The sequence below is a fragment of the Nannospalax galili genome, unplaced genomic scaffold (assembly GCF_000622305.1).
Source record: "Nannospalax galili isolate Female #2095 unplaced genomic scaffold, S.galili_v1.0 scaffold673, whole genome shotgun sequence".
Lineage (NCBI taxonomy): Eukaryota > Metazoa > Chordata > Mammalia > Rodentia > Spalacidae > Nannospalax > Nannospalax galili.
Genome location: NW_008331830.1, coordinates 90,648 through 100,749, shown reverse-complemented (window position 1 = coordinate 100,749; position 10,102 = coordinate 90,648). Strand labels below are relative to the sequence as shown.

General features: G+C 43.7%; 1 pseudogene; it reads left to right on the top strand.

Moving 5' to 3' along the window:
* LOC103728964 overlaps positions 1-10,102 on the top strand; it is a 50,760-nt pseudogene that overhangs the window by 38,172 nt on the left and 2,486 nt on the right.

Here is a 10,102-nt window from a genome sequence, read left to right as displayed (position 1 = left end):
AAAAAAAAACAGGAATACAATATGCAAGAGATGTTGGACACCATGAAAAGACCAAATCTATGGATCATAGGTATAGAGAAAGGAGGAGACTTCTGGGTTATTGGTGTACACCAAATCTTAAGCAGGATAGTAGAAGAGAATTTCCTGAAATTAAGGAAAGTCATCCACATACAAATATACGAAGCACATAGAACAACAAACAGACAGGATCAGAAAAGCAACTACCCACAACATACCATAGTAAAAACACAAAATGTACAGAACAAAGAGAGGATACTGAAAGCAGCCAAAGAAAAACAAGTCACATAAAAAGAAAAGCCCATCAGAATTTCAGCTGACTTCTCAATGCAAAGTATGAAAGCCAGATATGCAAGAGATGTTGGACACCATGAAAAGACCAAATCTATGGATCATAGGTATAGAGAAAGGAGGAGACTTCTTTTTCAGTGCAAACTATGAAAGCCAGAAGAGCCTGGACCAGAGATGCCAACCCAGATTACTTTACCCAGTCAAAATGTCTATTACAGTCGAAGGGGAAAGAAAAATCTTCCATGACATAAATGGGCTGAAGGAATTCATGTCCACAAAAACAGCCCTTCAGAGAGTTCTGGAAGCAATACAAAGAGCTGAAGAAAGGAATGGCTATACCCAAGGGGTTGTGGAAAGAAATTCAATGAAGGTATAACTGTGGAAAAGTACAGCTATATCAAGAACATAAACAGAAATCAAAACTATGGCAACCTATACACATCTTTCAATAATAACTTTAAAAATCAATGGACAAGTTAAGCCTAAGTGTTAGTGTTAGGGTCAAGATTAGGGTTAGCATTAGAAACAGATTTAAGGTTAGGTTAAGGTTTAGGGATAGGGTTAGAGCTATAGCTAAGCTTAGGGCTAGGTACAGGCCTATGGAAAGGATAGGAACAGGGTTAGTGTTAGTTTTAGGGTTGTGACTAGGGTAAGGGTCTCTGCTAGGTCTGGGCTAGGGCTAAGGCTGTAGTTAGAGCTCTTGCTAGGCTCTGGAAAGGGCTATATAAAAGTTTGTTAGGTCCAAGGCTATGGCCATAGTTTAGGGCAGAGGTCATGCTTATGGTTAGTCTTAGGGCCAGGGCAAGGACTAGCTTTAGGAATAGGGTTAGGGTTAGGCTAGTGTTAAGGCTAGAGCTAGTGGCTATTGCCAGGTAAGGATTAGGTTTAGGGCTATGTTTAGGGTTAGGCTTAGTGCTATGGCTAAGGTAAGGGCTAGGATTTGTTCAGTCTTAGAGATAGGTCTCAAGCTAGATTTACATTAGGGTTAGGGACTCGATTAGGGTTAGTTTAAGGCTATGGCTAGTGGAAGGGATAGTTTTAGGTTTAGGGTTAGGACTACTGTCAAGGTTAGGTCTAGGATTAAGTCTAGGCTGATCGCTAGGCTAGGGCTAGGTCTAGAGCCTGGGCTAAGCTACAGCTAGGGTTAGGACTAGGTATAGATTTATGGAAAGGTAGGAACAGGGCTAGTGTTAGTTTTAGGGTAATGATTAGGTTAATGGTCTCTGCTAGGTCTAGGCTAGGGCTAAGGCTGTGATTAGAGCTCTTAGGGTTAGGGTTAGGTTATGGATATGGCTATAGTCAGCTCTAGAGTTTGGCTCATTATTAGGTTTAGGCTTAGGCTTAGGGTTAAATAGAATACTGGGATTAGGGCTAGATTTAGGGTTAGGCCTAGATTTGGGGATAGTTTTAGGGGTAGGATTATATATACTTCTAAGGACTGGGTTAGCACTAGGGTTAGGTCTAGAGTTAGAACTAGTGTTAAGGCCTGGACTAGGACAACCCTAAGGATAGGTCTAGGGTCACGCCTAGGGCTATGTCTATGGTTAGTGCTAGGATTATGGATAGGGTTAAGGCTAAGGTTAGGGCTAGGGTTAGGGCTTGAGCTACAGTTAGGAATAGGACCAGGGTTATGTCTAAGGTTATGGATAGGTCTAGGGCAAGAGTTAGATCTAAATTTAGGGATAGGGGTCTGGCTACCTTTAGTGTAAGGTTTAATATTAGGTTTAGTGCTAGAGTTAAGGTTAAGAGTAGGGTTAGATTAGTGTTAGGGCTAGGCTTGGGTGAGGGTTTGGTTTAGGATTAGGGTCAGGTTCAGAGTTAGAATTAATGTTAATGGTTAGGGTTACGGTTAGCATTCATGTTAGGACTAAAGTTAGGAATAGGGATAGGTAGAGAGCTAGGCCTTGGGTGAGGGTTAGGCCTATGATTAGGGCCATGTGTAAGGCTAGGATTAAGTTTAGGGTTAGGTTAGGGCTAGGATTAGGGTTATGGTTAGGTTTAAAGTTTGGGTTACTGCTAGCAGGTGGGATTGGGATTGGGCTAGAAGTAGGGCTAGGTTTAGGGGTAGTATTCTGGTTTGGGGTAGTATTGTGGTTAGGGTCAGGGTTAGGGATAGGGGTAGGGTTAGGGTTAGGATTAGTGTCCAGACTAGGGCTAGGGCTAGGCTTAGGGCTAATGCTAAGCTATGATTAGTGATTGGTTTAGGAATAGGTTCAGGGCTAGGGTTATGGTTAGGCACATGGTTAGGCCTATGATTAGGATAAGGAATAGGGCTAAGTTTAGTGCTATGTCTAGGGCTAGGTTTAGGGGATAGGCAAGAGAGGTTAGGGTTAAGGCTATGCAAATGCCTAGATTTGGGCGAGGATTAGGGCTAGGGTTAGAGCTACAGGTAGGGCTAGGCTAAGGTCAATGGTTAAATCTTGGGATCCTGTTAGGTTTATTATTAGTGTTAGGGTTTAGGTTATATATAGGACTGAGGTAAGGGCTAAGGGTTAGATTTAGGGTTCGGCCTAGATTTTGGGCTAGGTTTAGGGGTAGGATCATGTGTAGTTCTCAGGTCTGGCGTAGCACTAGGGTTATGTCTAATGTTAAAGGTAGTGTTAGGGCAAGCTCTAAGGCTAGTCTAGGGCCTAGACCTATGTCTTTGGTTAGTGCTAGGATGATGGCTAGAATTAGGACTGGTATTAGGGCTGAGGATAGGATATAGCTAGGGCTAAGATTAGAGCTAAGGTTAAGGCTTGGTCTAATGCTGGGGGTAAGTCCAGGGTTATGTCAATGGTTATGGATGGACCTTGAACAAGAGTTAAGTTTAAGATTAGGGATATGGGTGGGGCTACCATTAGGGTTAGGGTTAGGGTTAGTATTAGGTTAAGAGTTAGAGTTAGGGTTAAGTTTAGGGTTAATTTAGGGTTGGGGTTAGACTTGGGTGAGGGCTTAAGGTTAGGATCCAGAATAGGGTGAGAATTAGGGTTGAGGGTTGGAGTTACAGTTAGCTCTTGCATTAGGACTAGGTGTAGAGCTAGGGCTAGGCTTACTGTTAATGATAGGGTTAGGTTTAGGATCAGTTTAAGGGTTTAGGTTTAGGATCAGTTTAAGGGTTTAGGTTTAGGTTAGTTTAAGGATTGGATTTGGGTTTACAGTGAGGGTAACTATTACTTTATGGGTTTTGGTTTAGGCTAGGAATAGGGCTAGGTTTAGTGTTAGGGTTAGAGTCTGTGTCAGTACTAGGTTTAGGATTAGTGCTAGGGCAAGGGCTAGGGTAAGATCTACTGTTAGTCCTAGGTCTATGGCTGTGATTAGGGCTAGAGTTAGGAATAAGTTTAGGACTAGGGGTAGGTCTAAGCTTATGGCTACTATTAGGGTTGCAGATAGGTTTAGGGCTAGTTTTATGGTTAGATTTAGGACTAGGTTTAGAGCTAAGCTTAGGTTTAGGGTTATATGTAGGGGAAATTTTAAGGTAAGGTTTAAAGTTAGGTTAGGGGTAGGGTTAGGGTTTTCTTTAGGCCTGGGTTAGGGCTAGGGATAGGGCTGTTTAGGTTTAGTGTAATGGAGAAGGTTCAGGCTAGGTTTGGGACAAGTTTTAGGGCTAGGGTTAGAGCTTGGGTTAGGTCTAGGTATAGGAGAGGTCTGTAGCTAGGTTTTGTGCTAGGTTCAGGGAATGTGTAGAGATAGGATTATGTCTAGGGTTAGGGTTAGGACTAGTTCTTGGGAAAGGTTTAGGTTAGAGTTATGATTAGCTTTAGGTTTTGGTTTAGGTTTAGGGTTAGGGCTACTTCTACTTTAGTGCTTGGAATAGGTTAGGATTAGGGCTCAGATTAGTGCTGTGACTATGTCTATTTCTAAAGCTAGGGTGAGAACCAAGACTATTTCTATTGATATTTCTGAGCCTAGGGATAGGGCAAGGGTCACGTCTTGGTTAAGTTTAGCTTTAAAATTACAGTTAGGGTTAGGGTTTGGACTAGGGTGTCTCCCAATTGGCTAGTTCCTCCAAGGGGTGGGGCCTGCCTGAGAGTGTGCATAACTGGGGGGCTGCTGGGAGCCATCTTGGAAGAGAAGCTGCAAGCCATGGAGAAGCTGCAAGCTGTGGGGAAGCACACAAGCCATGGGTACAGGCAACCTTGTGCTGCAGCTCAAGGACAGAATGACCCGACACGGACATGGTGTGAGATTGCGAGCCCCTGAGGTGTAAGCAAATGCTAGCAGTGACTATGGTAGTTGTGGAGCATTCTGATATGGTGGGCTCTGAGACCGGCTGCAGGAGGGGTGGGGCTAGGTGCTGGGTACTCATTCCTTTGGAAGTTAACAAAAGCACATAAAATGTATGCTATAGTTCGTCTGATTGTGCAGGAGACCCAGAGGGAATTCGGAAGACATAGGACTAGGCTTGTTGCAGGTTTCCTCGTGGGTCCAGCCCAAGAGGGACTTAAGGGAATGAGGGTTCTGGCCAAGGTGTGGATGAGTGGTGCAGAATCAACACACAGACTCTGGGAGCCGGATGAGAGCAGGCACTAGATGAGGTGCTGCAGACTCGTTTATTGCTGGGAAGTGCAAGACTTATATACCTCTCCCACTTCCCCGAGTGTCCCATAAGTTGACATGTCACTTCCTGATAGATCCCCTCATCCAGGCAGGATCTCTTCATCCAGGCAGATTGTAGGTTGGCTATTTTGCAGAAGTGCAGACTGTGCTCTCAAAGCAGAAGCTGTGTTCTCTTAGTGCAGTCTGTGCTTAAGCCTGGCACTTCCTCTCCTACATATCCATCCCCTTTTATTATAGAAAGGTCAGTGGGAGCCAAGGTTCTTTGCCTCGACATAGTTGACCCCACCTCAGAGGACACTCCGCTTATTGGACTGTGGCTGTCTTAGGTCGTCCTGACCATCAGGATCTTACCTGTCATTGACTACCAGCCCTCAAAGGGTGTGACCTCTGGCATGACCATGTGATGGAGGAGGAGGGCAAGAAATCACATAGCCACTTCTCAGATCTCAGCAAGCTAGATCTGCCAGACCTCATGGGGGTTTTGTAGAGACAAGGTGTCTCCAGGCTGCCAGGGAGGAAGCCTGCCGCATGCATCATAATCCATAAAGGGGACCTACAACTAGGGCTAGGGCTAGTGTGATGGCTAGCTTAGTCCTATCATTATTGTTAGGGTTAGGCTGAAGTTTAGGTTCACAGCTGACTAGGGCTAGGGCTACGTTTAGGAGTAGGGCTAGAGTTATTGCTAGGATTAGTGCTTCAGCTAGGGATAGGAGTAGACCTGTGTTTAAGGATAGAATAAGGTTATGTTTCTGGTTAAGTTTAGGGTTAGTGCTGTGGTTAGGGCTAGGTATAGGTTAGAATTACAGTTAGTGATTGGCCTGGTTTTATGTTGATGTTTATAAGTTGGATTCTGGCTATGACCAACCCTAGGACTAGGGCTAGGGCTAGGGCTAGGGCCAGGCCTAGGGCTCGGGTAAAGGTAAGGGTTAGGATTGGGTTAGATTTAGGGTGCGTTAGGGATACTAAAAGGGCTCGGCTTGCTGGTATTCAGGTTAGAGCAAGGTTTAGGGCTAGGTTTAAGGGTAGGTCTACAGCTATGTCTACACCTAGGATTAGGGTTGGGGATAGAGCTAAATTTAGTGTTAGGGTTAGAGTTAGGGTTAGGGTTATGGTCAGGCTAAGGATAGGCCTAGGACTAGGGTTAGGTTTAAGGTTAGGGTGCAGACTAATTTTAGGAATAGGACTAATATTAGGCCTAGTGATTGCCATAGGGATACTGATAGGGCTTGGGAGAGGACTTGAGTGAAGTCTAGGTTTAGTCTTAGGGTTTTGGTGAGGTATAGGGTATGGTTAGGGCTAAGGTTAGGCTAGACATGTGGATAAGGTTACAAATAGGACAAGGATTTGGTCAAGGGCTGGGGTTAGGTTTAGGGGTTAGTGCTAGGCCTATGACTAACTTTAGGGAAAGGGAGGGTTAGATCTAGGTTTAGTGTTAAGGTTAGACTTAGGGTTAGGTTTAGGGTTAGGCTTAGGGTTAGGTTTAGTGTTAAGGCTAGGACTAGGACTAGGTTTAGGCTGAGAGCTAGGGTTATTACTAGGGTTAGCACCACAGCTAGGGCTGTGTTTAAGTTTAGTGTTTATTTGTGTTAGGTTTAATGTTCTGGGTAGGATTAGGTCAGGGTTAGAGTTAGACATAGTGCTAAAATTAGATTTAGGATTTGGCCATTTGTTTGGGTTAGGGTTAGGACTGACATTAGGACTAGGTTTAGGCCTATGCCTAGGACTTTGAATAGGGCTTTGGTTAAGACTAGGCTTCTAGTTAGAGTTAGGTTTAAGGTTAGGGTCAAGGTCAGGGCTAGGTCTAGGGCTAGGTCTAGGGCTAGGGCTAGTTCTAGGTCTAGGGTTAGGCTTAGGGTTATAGATGCAGTTAGGACAAGAGTTAGGAATATGGTTATTGCTAGGGTTAGGGTTAGGAATAGGATTAGGCTGGTTTTAGAGATACTCATAGGGATAGGGCTAGGTTTAAGACTAGGTTTATGGTTAAATGGAGGTCTAGGTCTAGATGTAGGGATAGGTATAGGGTAGGATTAGGGTGAGGGTTATGGTTAGGGTTAGGGGTAGTGTCACGTTTAGGGCTAGGTTTCAGGGATAAGTTTAGGACTAGGACTATAGCTAGGGTTAGCTTTAATTTTAGAGGAGGGTTTAAGGCTGCTACTGTTAGGGCTATGTTGAGGCTTGGTGATAGGGTTAGGGCAAGGTTCCTAACATTTGTGGTTATCTTAAGGGCTAAGGTAGTGTTAGGTTTAGGATTATAGTTAGGTTTAGAGTTAGAACTAAGGCTAGAGTTAGGGGTAGTGTTATTGCTATTGGTAGTTCTATAGCTAGTGCTAACACTCTGGCTAGAGCAAGGCTAAGAGTTATACCTAGAGCTATGGCTAGTGGTAGTTTTATAGCTAGTGCTAATGCTTGGGCTAGGGCTCAGTCAATGTTTAAACCTAGGTTTATGGTTACAGTTATGTCAAGGTTTAGGGTTAGAGTTAGGATTAGGATTGGGATGAGGACTAGGTGTATGACTAGGTCTAGTTTTAGGGCCAGGATTAAGAATAGGTGTAGTGTGTGGAGTTAAGGTTAGAGCTATTGTTATGTTTAGGGATAAGGTTAGGTTTTAGCTCAAGGCTTAGTTCTATTGTAGGTCTAGGGATAGTATTAGGTTTAGGCTTAGGGTTAGGGTTATAGTTAGGGGTAGGGTTATATCTAGGGCTAGGGCTACATTTAAGATCAGATGTGGGACTATGTCTAGGGTTAGGGCTACAGCTAGGGCTAGGGATAGCAGTATCTGGCATGGATTTAGTGATAAGACTAGGCTAGGGTTTGGGTTAGTTTTAAGCTTAGGGTTAGAACTATGATTAGGGTTAATGCTTGGTTAGAGTTAGGGCTAGTTAGAGCTAGGTTAGGGCTAGGCCAAGGGCTTGGAATAGGGCAATGGATAAGGCTAGGGTTAGACTTAAGCACAGGGATAGGGCTAAGTTTAGAGCTAAGGTTAGTTCTGGGGTTATGGGCAAGTAAAGGGTAGGTTTAGGGCTAGGACTAGAGCAAGGGTTAAGGTTAGGCTAGAGTTTGTGATAAGGTTACAAGAGGCCAAGGGTTTGGGCTAAAGTTAGGGCTAGGTTTATGGCAAGGGCAAGTGATATGTGTAGTGTTAGGACTAAGGCTATTGTTATGATAAGAGCTAGGTCTATGACTAAGTTTAGGACTAGGGTTAGGGCTAGGGTTAGGATTAGGGCTAGGCCTATGAAAAGGTTTAGTACTACGGTAAGGGCTAGGTCATGTTGGTGTGTTTTAGGGTTAGGGTTAAGGTTAGGGTGAGCACTATGTTTAAGGCTAGGGCTAGCACTGGGACTAGGGCTAGGTTTAGGGCTAGGCTAGGGTTGTAATGAATAGATTGAGGACTATTGTCAGAGTTAGGGCTTTGTCTAAGTCTAGGGATATGGCTAGGGATAGGGCCTGTGTTAGGTTGAAAGTTAGGCCTAGGGCCATGGATATGTTTCATAATAGGTTAAGAATACATTTAGAGCTAACAGTAAAGAAATTTGAGGTTTCTTCCTGTGCCTGCATAATGATGTGAGAGTTTAGCTTCTGCTGATCTTGCTCCAGACACCTCCAGCCACCATGCCTCCCTGCCATGACAGACTGTAATTCCCCTGGAACCGAGTATAGCACCAACAGACCGTGAGCTGACTGATGCCAGGAAGTTCTTCCCATGCTTCGATGAACTGAACAAAAAGGCAACTTACAATATATCCATCATTTACCCCACAAAATACCAAGCATGTTCAAATATGCCAGTAGAGAAAGAAGAGCCAGTAGGTGACAAATGGAAATGAACCATTTTTATGAAGTGTGTCTCCATGAGCACTTACCTGGTGTGATTTGCTGTATAACAATTCACCTCCATACAGAAAATGTCTCAGAGTGGCAAACTACTCACTATTTATGTCCAGCCAGTGCAAAAATAGACTGCCAAATATGCTGCAAACATAACTAAAACTGCCTTTGAATATTTTGAAGAATACTTTGCTGTGGAATATTCTCTTCCTAAACTAGATAAAAATCGCTAATCCAGATTTGGTCTCCGGTGCCATAGAGAACTGGGGAATTGTCACTTATTGAGAATTAAACCTGTTTTATGACTTGAGCCAATCAGCTTCATCCAATCAACAGGGCGTGGCCAGTGTAATTGCTCATGAACTTGTGCACCAGTGGTTTGGAAATGTTGTGATCATGGACTGGTGGGATGACTTGCGGCTAAATGAAGGATTTGCTTCTTTCTTCGAGTTCTTGGGAGTAAATCATGCAGAAAAAGACTGGCAAATGCTTGAGCAGGTGTTACTTGAGGATGTGTTACCTGTGCAAGATGATTCTTAAATATCTTCATCAGTTGTTACTGTGTCAACTCCCACTGAAATAACTGCTGTGTTTGATGGAACATCATACACTAAGGGAGATTCTATTCTAAGAATGCTTGGAGACTGGATAACACCAGAGAATTTTCAAAAGGTTGAAAATTTACTTAAAAAGTTTTCAGCTCAAGAATGCAAAACACGCAGGCTTTTGGGACTCACTGGAAGATGCAAGTAATCTACCAGTGAAAGAAGTGGTGGATACCTGGACTAGCCAGATGGGCTATCCTGTTCTTACTGTGAACAACAGGCAAAATATCATACAGAAATGCTTTCTGTTGGACTCCAAAGTTGATTTTTCAGCCACCATCCACCCTTGGGAAAGTGAAGCCTTGTAGTGCAATGCCCGTGGAGAACAGAAGAAACTGTTGGGTCCCCTGGAACTGGAGTTCCAGACAGTTGTTAGCTGCCATGTGGTGCTGGGATTCAAACCTGGAACTTCTGCAAGAACAGTTAGTGTTTTTAAGCTCTGAGCTATCTCTCCAGCCTCTAAATATATATTTTAAAATCTGTAGGAGCAGAGCAAATAAGATGTTAAAACAGAAGTGAGCCTTCCTTATTTTTCATTTTACCTAAAATACTAGATTATAATAAATATTTTCCTGCAACCAAAAAAAAGTTGAGATTAGGGCTAGTGCAAAGTCTAGGGCTAAGACCAAGGCTTGGTTATGCTAGGGATAGAGCAAGGAATATGGCAAGGTTATGGCTAGGGCTAGGGTTATTTCTAAGATTCAGGTTTGGGGTAGGGTTAAGGTTAGGTTTACAGCTTGGGTTAGTGCTAGGACAGGTAAAGTTTTAGTGCTAAGGTTGGGCTAGAATTAGTGCTACGGTTAGGGCTAGATCGAGGGTTAAGG